A 7,111-nucleotide genomic window follows, 5' to 3' on the forward strand; every position below is an offset into this window, starting at 1 on the left:
GAGGGAAGGCACTAATGCTTCCATGTATGCGTGCAGCTGGATGTGGGAATGAAGCCCAGTGCCTTCTCCCTCCTCCAACTCTGAGTTACAAGCCCACAAACTCTCCTCCATCAGAGGGGGTGGCCTACTCTATGATTACATTGTTTGTAATATGGAGCGTGCTAATATGGCTTAACGGCTTGGAGTTAAGCCACGAGACCATCAAACTGCAAACTCAAACACAGGAGTCGCGTCACATCTGTGTCCGAGTCTGACCCAGGACCCGACTCACAACAGATCCTGAACAAAATCTGCTGCGTTGGACTTGAGCAAAGTCAGATGGAGAGGTTCTCTTCTCCACATGGAACTTCCAGGTGCTGTCCCTCAGAGTTTGGCATCCCAGCTCCCTGCATCCGGTTCCTTCCGCCTACATCACCCAGATCCGCCTACACCACCATCTCTAGCTGGGCAATTTCAACAGTCAGCTAGAACCTTTGCCTCTGCCTCCACGCTCCTGTCTCCTTATGGCTGCTAGTACAGTCTTTTAAAACTTACACCGTATCTTAACACCTTTCTGCTTAGTTCACTTTAATGGCTTCTAACTCTTTTGGATAATGTATCATAACAACAAAATATATTCTTTAAACCTACAAACTCTCCCTCTTTCTTCGAGAGAGCTCCATGCTGACCTGGAACTCTTATTTCTTGCCTCCGCCTCCCAAATACTAGGCCATCACATCAGGCTACCAACTCTTAGTCTTCTGGACCCTTCACAGCACTTAACAATTCTTATCCACGTATTTATTTATTCTTTATCCACTTACCTTTCTTATTTGCCCTCTTTCCTTCTTGGATTGTCATCTCCCAGAAGGCAAAGATTGTGTAAGCCCCAGGGCCCGGAAGGCATGAATGAATCTCTGTATCCTAGGAGTGATTTCTGTCTACATGGACCACGCTGACTCTACCAGGAAGCCATGAATGACACACTGGCACTTAACAGTTGGCACCTTTATTTGTGATTCAAAGTCCTACTTTGAATCCAAGGAAGTGTTGGCATCTCCGGACACTTGAATGGCAGAAGAGATCAGTTATCACAGGGTTTCCAGCCAGGAACAAGAGCCCAGCGTTTACAGCCGGGAGCCAGAAGCCAAGGCACTTGAGAAATAAACCTCAAGAAAAACTGACTCGCCTCCAGATCCCATACCAACATACTCTGTGCCTCAGTTTACCCAGCACTTATCTAGGCACACTTCCTTAAGATCTGTGACAGGAGACAAAATAATTAACAGCTAGGTCACAGCTCATAGATCCTCAGATAGAAAGTGCTGCAAGCCACACACCTCACTATTCATAACACTCCTGATTTGTGCCCAACAGGGTTCCCCTAGGCCTTCCCACAAGCTAACCGGACAGTTACTGCTCAGATAAGTTCCCACACACAGGAGCAAGCAAAGGCTTCAGGGCATGGCGAGGTAGGGTGCCCAGAGCTCCTGCCTCAAGAAAAGGGAAGTGCAACGTTGATATAGGGGTGTTGAGAAACGAGGGGATACGTGCAGTTTGCAGGTCCAAGTGGTTAATTTGCAGGTTCACTTTCACAAGTCCCCTGCGAAGGTGAGACGTGTGTCTTTCATATGTACCTTCCAAAAACACCAGGGAGAGGTGGAATTGAGGGAGTGGACAGAGCATTCAAACTAGAGAGGGAGGAAGGGCGGCTGGGCTGCCCGACAGACCTTGGCAGCATCTAGTAGGGGGAAACAAGGAGAGTCAGGATGCTGGGGAAGGGGTGCAGGTGAGGTGAGGAAGGGACAGGGCAATGGGACCAGGAAGGTAAACAGGCGATGTCAGGCACGCGGGCCCGGAGGGGTGAGCAACTGGGACACCTGTGGAGGAGACCCCCAAGAGAAAGGGAGGAAGGCAGCAGGATGGTCTCCGGCGTGGGGGTAGCAGCGCCGGGTGTGGTGGGGACGGCGAGTCCAGGCCCAGGGCGCCAAGCTAGCGGGTCCGGCCCAGTGGGTCCCGGCGGGGTCGAAGGTGCCTTCCGCGGCCCCTCCCCGGGAGACAAAGGGCCGGCGGCTCCCCGCGTCCCCGCGCCGCGCCCGCCCGGTGCTGCGGTCGCGGCCCTGCCTCACGCTTACCTGGGCCACCCAAGCGCGCGGCGCTGGGGGCTGCGGGTCCGGAGCGCGGCGGCCTGTTCCGGGGCGCGCTCAGCCGGAGCAGCAGCCCGCGGCGGCGGCAGCAGCAGCAGAAGCGGCCGCCTCAGCCTCCGCCTCTCCGTGAGTCACCGCGGCGGGGAGGGAGGAGGCGCCAGGCCGCCGGAGGAGGGACCGGCGGAGGGGGCGGCATCGGGCTCCGCGCGCCCGGCGGAGGCGCGGCGACGGCCACGCCCCAGGAGGCGGCACCCAGGAGGGGGCGGGGCCTGAAGGGCGGACCCCCGTGGGAGAGAGAGGGCCGTGCATTGGTCAACACCGCCTTTGGGCCGGGGATGCTTGCAGGAGGGCGGAGCCCTGAGGCTCACTTCAAGGAAGACAACTCATTGGGCATCTTGGGCTGAGGGCGGGAACCAGCGGCTCGGGGGCGGGGTCTCGAGTGGGCGGGTAGTGGCTGAGTTGGTACTAAGAGCCTAGGAGAGGAGCAGGCTTTGCCGGAGTGAGGGTTCATATAGGGTAGACTTTTCACTGAGGCCAGTTGCTCCAGAACCTTGGAAAGACTCTGAAATGGAAGAGGTTGCAGACTATTTAGGGGCCTGCTACCTTGGCACAGTTAGGGCCTAGCCTGGGCTCCATGAAGCTCGCAGTGCCCAGGGCCTCTGTGATTAAAATGTTCCTGTAGACAGTTTTGCTGTAGCTGGAAAAAGTGGAAGTTACATTGTACATTTTCGGCAAAATACAGATTGCTTTTAGTATCGGACATCCTTTTAAAGGGCCATGGATGTTTAAAGTGTGGTCTCATTCCCAATAGTTTTTTGAAATATTTAAGTGTGTGTGTGCCTGCATGTATGTATGTGATCACATATATGTCTGATGCCTTGGCACTGGATTCTCTGAAATGAGTGACAGACGGTTGTGAGCAGCCATGTGGGACTGGGAACTGAACTCTGGTCCTGTGCAAAAGCAGCGGGTGCCCCTAACAGCTGACTCATTCCTCTCTGCAGGCCCTTGTTTCCAATGCTGAGTCGCTAACTCAGTTCAGCAGCCTTCCTTAGCACTTCTCCACCTCTCAGTGTCTTCTGCTCCTTATTCCACACTCTCCTGTACACTCACCCCTCCCCTCAGAGAGGGGTGAACTGGGGCTGCAGAGGTCACTTGGTGGTTAAGATTATGTACTGCTCTTGCAGAGGACCCAGGTTTGGTTTCTAGTGTCCGTGTCAAATGGCTCACAAACCACTTCACGTCCAGCTCCAGGGCCCTATGCACTCTTCTGCCCTCTGTGAGCATTTACATGTACAAAACTGCACTTTTAGAGACACATATACATAATTTAAAAAATAAAATTGAAAACACTAAAAATAAGGTATAGAAAAGACAGATCGGTGGTTAGGAGCACTAACTAGATGCTCTAGCAGAGGTCCTGGGTTTGCTTCCAAGGACCCACATCAGCTAACTCACAAACGACTGGAGAACAGTTCTGGAGGATTTAACACTCTCTTCCAGTGTTCAGAGGCATCTACACGATATACAAGAGGCATACACACATATCAGTTAATTAATTAAATAGATTTAAATAACGGAAATGGTGCTTGTTCTGGCAGCACATACACTAAAATAAAAACAATACAGAGATCAGCATGGCCCCTGCACAAGGGCGACACACCATACCTTAAAATGAAAATTTTAAAGATAAAAACTAGAACTGTAAACGTAGAGTAAACGTCTGGTTATTACTGTTGTAGGACATAATGTCTGGGGAGGCTGAACAAACATCTACTCACCCAGGACGCGGCAAACCAATGATTTTATGAGGGCAACTCACAGGAGTGTGTGTGAAGTTGCAGCAACAGCCTCAAAGACTTAAAGGCTTTGTGTCCCCAAAGGCCCCCGGCAGCAGCACTGCGGTCTACACGCAGTTGGACAGGTTGGAGAAGGTTCTTTCCTTGCGGTTCACTTGGCCCATGCCTCTTCTCGTCGGCTCAGCAGGCCTTACTGCCTACACATGCTGGGGAAAGGAGGAGGGGTCTAGTGAATCTGGTCAACTTTAAGAACTTCCTGAAGCCATTGAATTGTCTAGCTGTAGGAGGAAATGTTTCACTTACCCTTAAAATACACATGCTTCAACTTCCCTTTAACATGCTGTCTTTTGTTTGTTTGTTTTTCGAGACAGAGTTTCTCTGTGTAGCCTTGGCAGGCCTTGACTCACCTTGAACTCACAGAGATGCCCCTGCCTCTGCCCCCTAGAGAGCGGGGGATTACAGGTGTGCACCACGGTGCCTGGCTTACCAGCCTGTCTTAGGGAGCTTCTTTCAAAGACAGAGGTTTTAATCCTGGAGGAAACTGCTACCCAACAATTAGATGTGTGCATGTTGTTTGGGTGTGCACATGTGTGTGGAGGTTAAAAGTCAAAGTCCCGTGTCTTCCATTGTTCTTTTCCACCTCACTGATCCTGCAGCTGAGGAGCACTTACTTGGTGTTACTTCATGATCATTTTTTTATTTTTTAATGATTTATTTTTCTTTCATGTGCATTGGTGTTTTGCCCTCATGCATGTATGTCTGTATGAGGATGTCGGATCCCCTGGAACTGGAGTTATACACAGTTGTGAGCTGCCAAGTGGGTGCTGTGAATTGGTCCTCTAGACGAGCAGCCGGTGCTCTTGACTACTGAGCCAGCTGTCCAGCCTCTTGCTGAGAGCTCTCACCCACAGCAGGTGGAGCACGCTGAGATACGGCGCTAGCCGGAAGGGAGAAGGCTGCTAATTCGGTTCCAGCTTGACCCGCCTGTGTGCTGCACCCAAGCGTGTGGTGCTCTCAGCGGGGCAGTGGGTGATCGAGAGCAACACAACGCAAAGGCACCTCCACTGCTCTGGAGCCTCCGTGGACCCCTGACCAACAGCTCACAGAGAGACCCCACACCTGCCCGACTCTAGGGGTTTTGTTAAAGACCTATGGCTTCTGGGAGCCGCATTATCCATCCTTGCAGAACGCTTGTTTAAAATATTTTTTTAAAAACTTAAGTGTAGACTGGCAAGCCCCAGGGCTCTGCCTACTCAGCTCTTTGATTACAAGCTTTTATGTGGGTGCTGCAGATTCAACTACCAACCTCCCGACTCTCACAGCAAATACTTTGCTTATATTCTGAAATGCCCAGATTACTCTTTGCTCTTCATTCCACAAGCAGCACCTTAGTCATGACTGAGTGACACGGTTCTTATGAGATTATGAATCCTCAAAGGCCGGAAATATGCCTTATTCATGACTGTATCCCCAGTAGCACCCAGACGGCTACTGTGCCTGGAGCAAAAGTTCAACAAATATTTGCCAATATAGCTTACCAATGGGTCCTTCAAGTTTCCCACTGAACACACTGACACAAAAACCTGTTTTTCTATATATAAATATTAATGTTTACACAAACCATTAAAAACTGCATGATGTACAAGTATAGAGTATGTTGTTCTAAAGAAACATTTCAGGGCTAAACATGGATGTAGTGCAGAAGAATAGGATGTGTAAGTGCAAATGTTCCATACGCCGTTTGCATTTCCAACTGCCAGGCCCCCGTCACGACGGGCTGTCAAACTGCACACTGAAATAAGCCCTTCCTTAAGTTTTTTTTTTTTTTCCTTGTCATATATTTTCATCACAGCCACAAGACAGTAGCAAGGACACAAGCTCAAGGTGTGCCTCTGGAGGGGCATGCTTGCCTAGCATGCACAAGGCACTGAAGTTGGCCCCAGAACCACAAAAGGAAGGGATAAACCAGTTTTCAAAATGTACCAGGCAGTGATGCTGGCTTTAATACCAGCAGAGGCAGGTGGCTCTCTGAGTTCAAGGCCAGCCTGTTCTACAGAGCGAGTTCCAGGACAGCCAGGACAACACAGTGAGACCCTGTCTTGAAAAACAAACAAGCAAACAAACAAACAACTTAAATGTAACAATTATTAACTAACAAATAATATAGCAAACAAAGCTGAGCATAGTGGCTCACACCTGAAACCTCAGGAGGCTGATAAAGTCTAGATTGCAGTGAGTTTGGAGCAAGACTAGACCTCATAATTACCTATGGAGCTGCAGGATAGCCTGGGCCATGAGCATGAGCTTCTGTTTAAAAAACACTAACAAAGACCATTGATGCAACACAGTGGGTAAAAGCACTTGCCACGCAGGCCCATGACCTGAGTTTGATATCTTCAACCCATGTAAATGGAAGGAGTGAATCAACTCCACAAAGTTGTCACACACACATATACACACACACACACACACACACACACTCTCGCACGCACGCACGAGGGAGGTCTGAGTAGGTGGCTCATTGGGTAAAGCACTCCTGAGTCCTGATTCCCAGAACCCATATAAGTCAGTCAAGACAGTGCATGTCCAGGCCCTGACAAGGGGGCTGAGTCATGACACTCCCTGGAAGCTCAAAGCCAGCTAGCCTGGTGATGTACAAAAGACGCAGTCTCAAACAAAATGGAAGCTGAAGACTGGCACTCCAGATTGTCCTTTGACCTTAATATGTGCATGAAGGCATATGCGCACGCACGAGGATTTGTTTTCTGTTTTTTTTAAGTGAACCAAGGACCTTTTGTTCTGGTCCCTATGCCTGTGATCTGCTTGTATTTTGCACGGCTCTAACTTTTCAGAGAACAGACATTTGGAGCCAAATGCATAGGGGACAAAAACTGGCAGTCATGTTCCATCCTCCTTGGTTGTGCCTTGGCAAAAATTCAGTCAATTTTCCTTTGGAGACAATAAGGAATTATTAAACATAATGATGAAAGCGTTTTGTAGACCCGTGAATATACATATTTTGTGTCCTGAGTGGGGTAGTGCAGCTGTGAACACCTGGCTAGCTGCCAGCCTAGTCTCACAGCATCACATCACAAAGCCCTGATCCATGTGCTTGGGATCAGTATGAAGAGACCGTTGCCTCTTTCCCGGGGCTAGCAGTTTGTTGAATGCTCAGCACTGTAAGCC

The 7,111-nt window shown here is 50.0% G+C and overlaps 1 protein-coding gene and 1 pseudogene across 1 annotated transcript in view; one reads left to right on the forward strand and one right to left on the reverse strand.

Annotated features, from left to right (window-relative positions):
* Window positions 1-2,184, reverse strand: part of Ctnnbip1 (catenin beta interacting protein 1) — a 47,527-nt gene extending 45,343 nt beyond the window's left edge. Inside the window, exon 1 of the mRNA XM_055615301.1 lies at window positions 2,115-2,184. The gene's annotated coding sequence lies outside the window, so the exon portion shown is untranslated. The remainder of the gene's footprint in view (window positions 1-2,114) is intronic.
* Window positions 2,185-3,711: 1,527 nt separating this feature from the next.
* On the forward strand, window positions 3,712-3,811 carry LOC129682821 (U6 spliceosomal RNA; annotated as a pseudogene).
* Window positions 3,812-7,111: the final 3,300 nt, after the last annotated feature.

The sequence above is a fragment of the Psammomys obesus genome, unplaced genomic scaffold (genome assembly GCF_907164565.1).
Source record: "Psammomys obesus unplaced genomic scaffold, mPsaObe1.curated_primary_1811, whole genome shotgun sequence".
In the NCBI taxonomy this organism is placed as follows: Eukaryota; Metazoa; Chordata; class Mammalia; order Rodentia; family Muridae; genus Psammomys; species Psammomys obesus.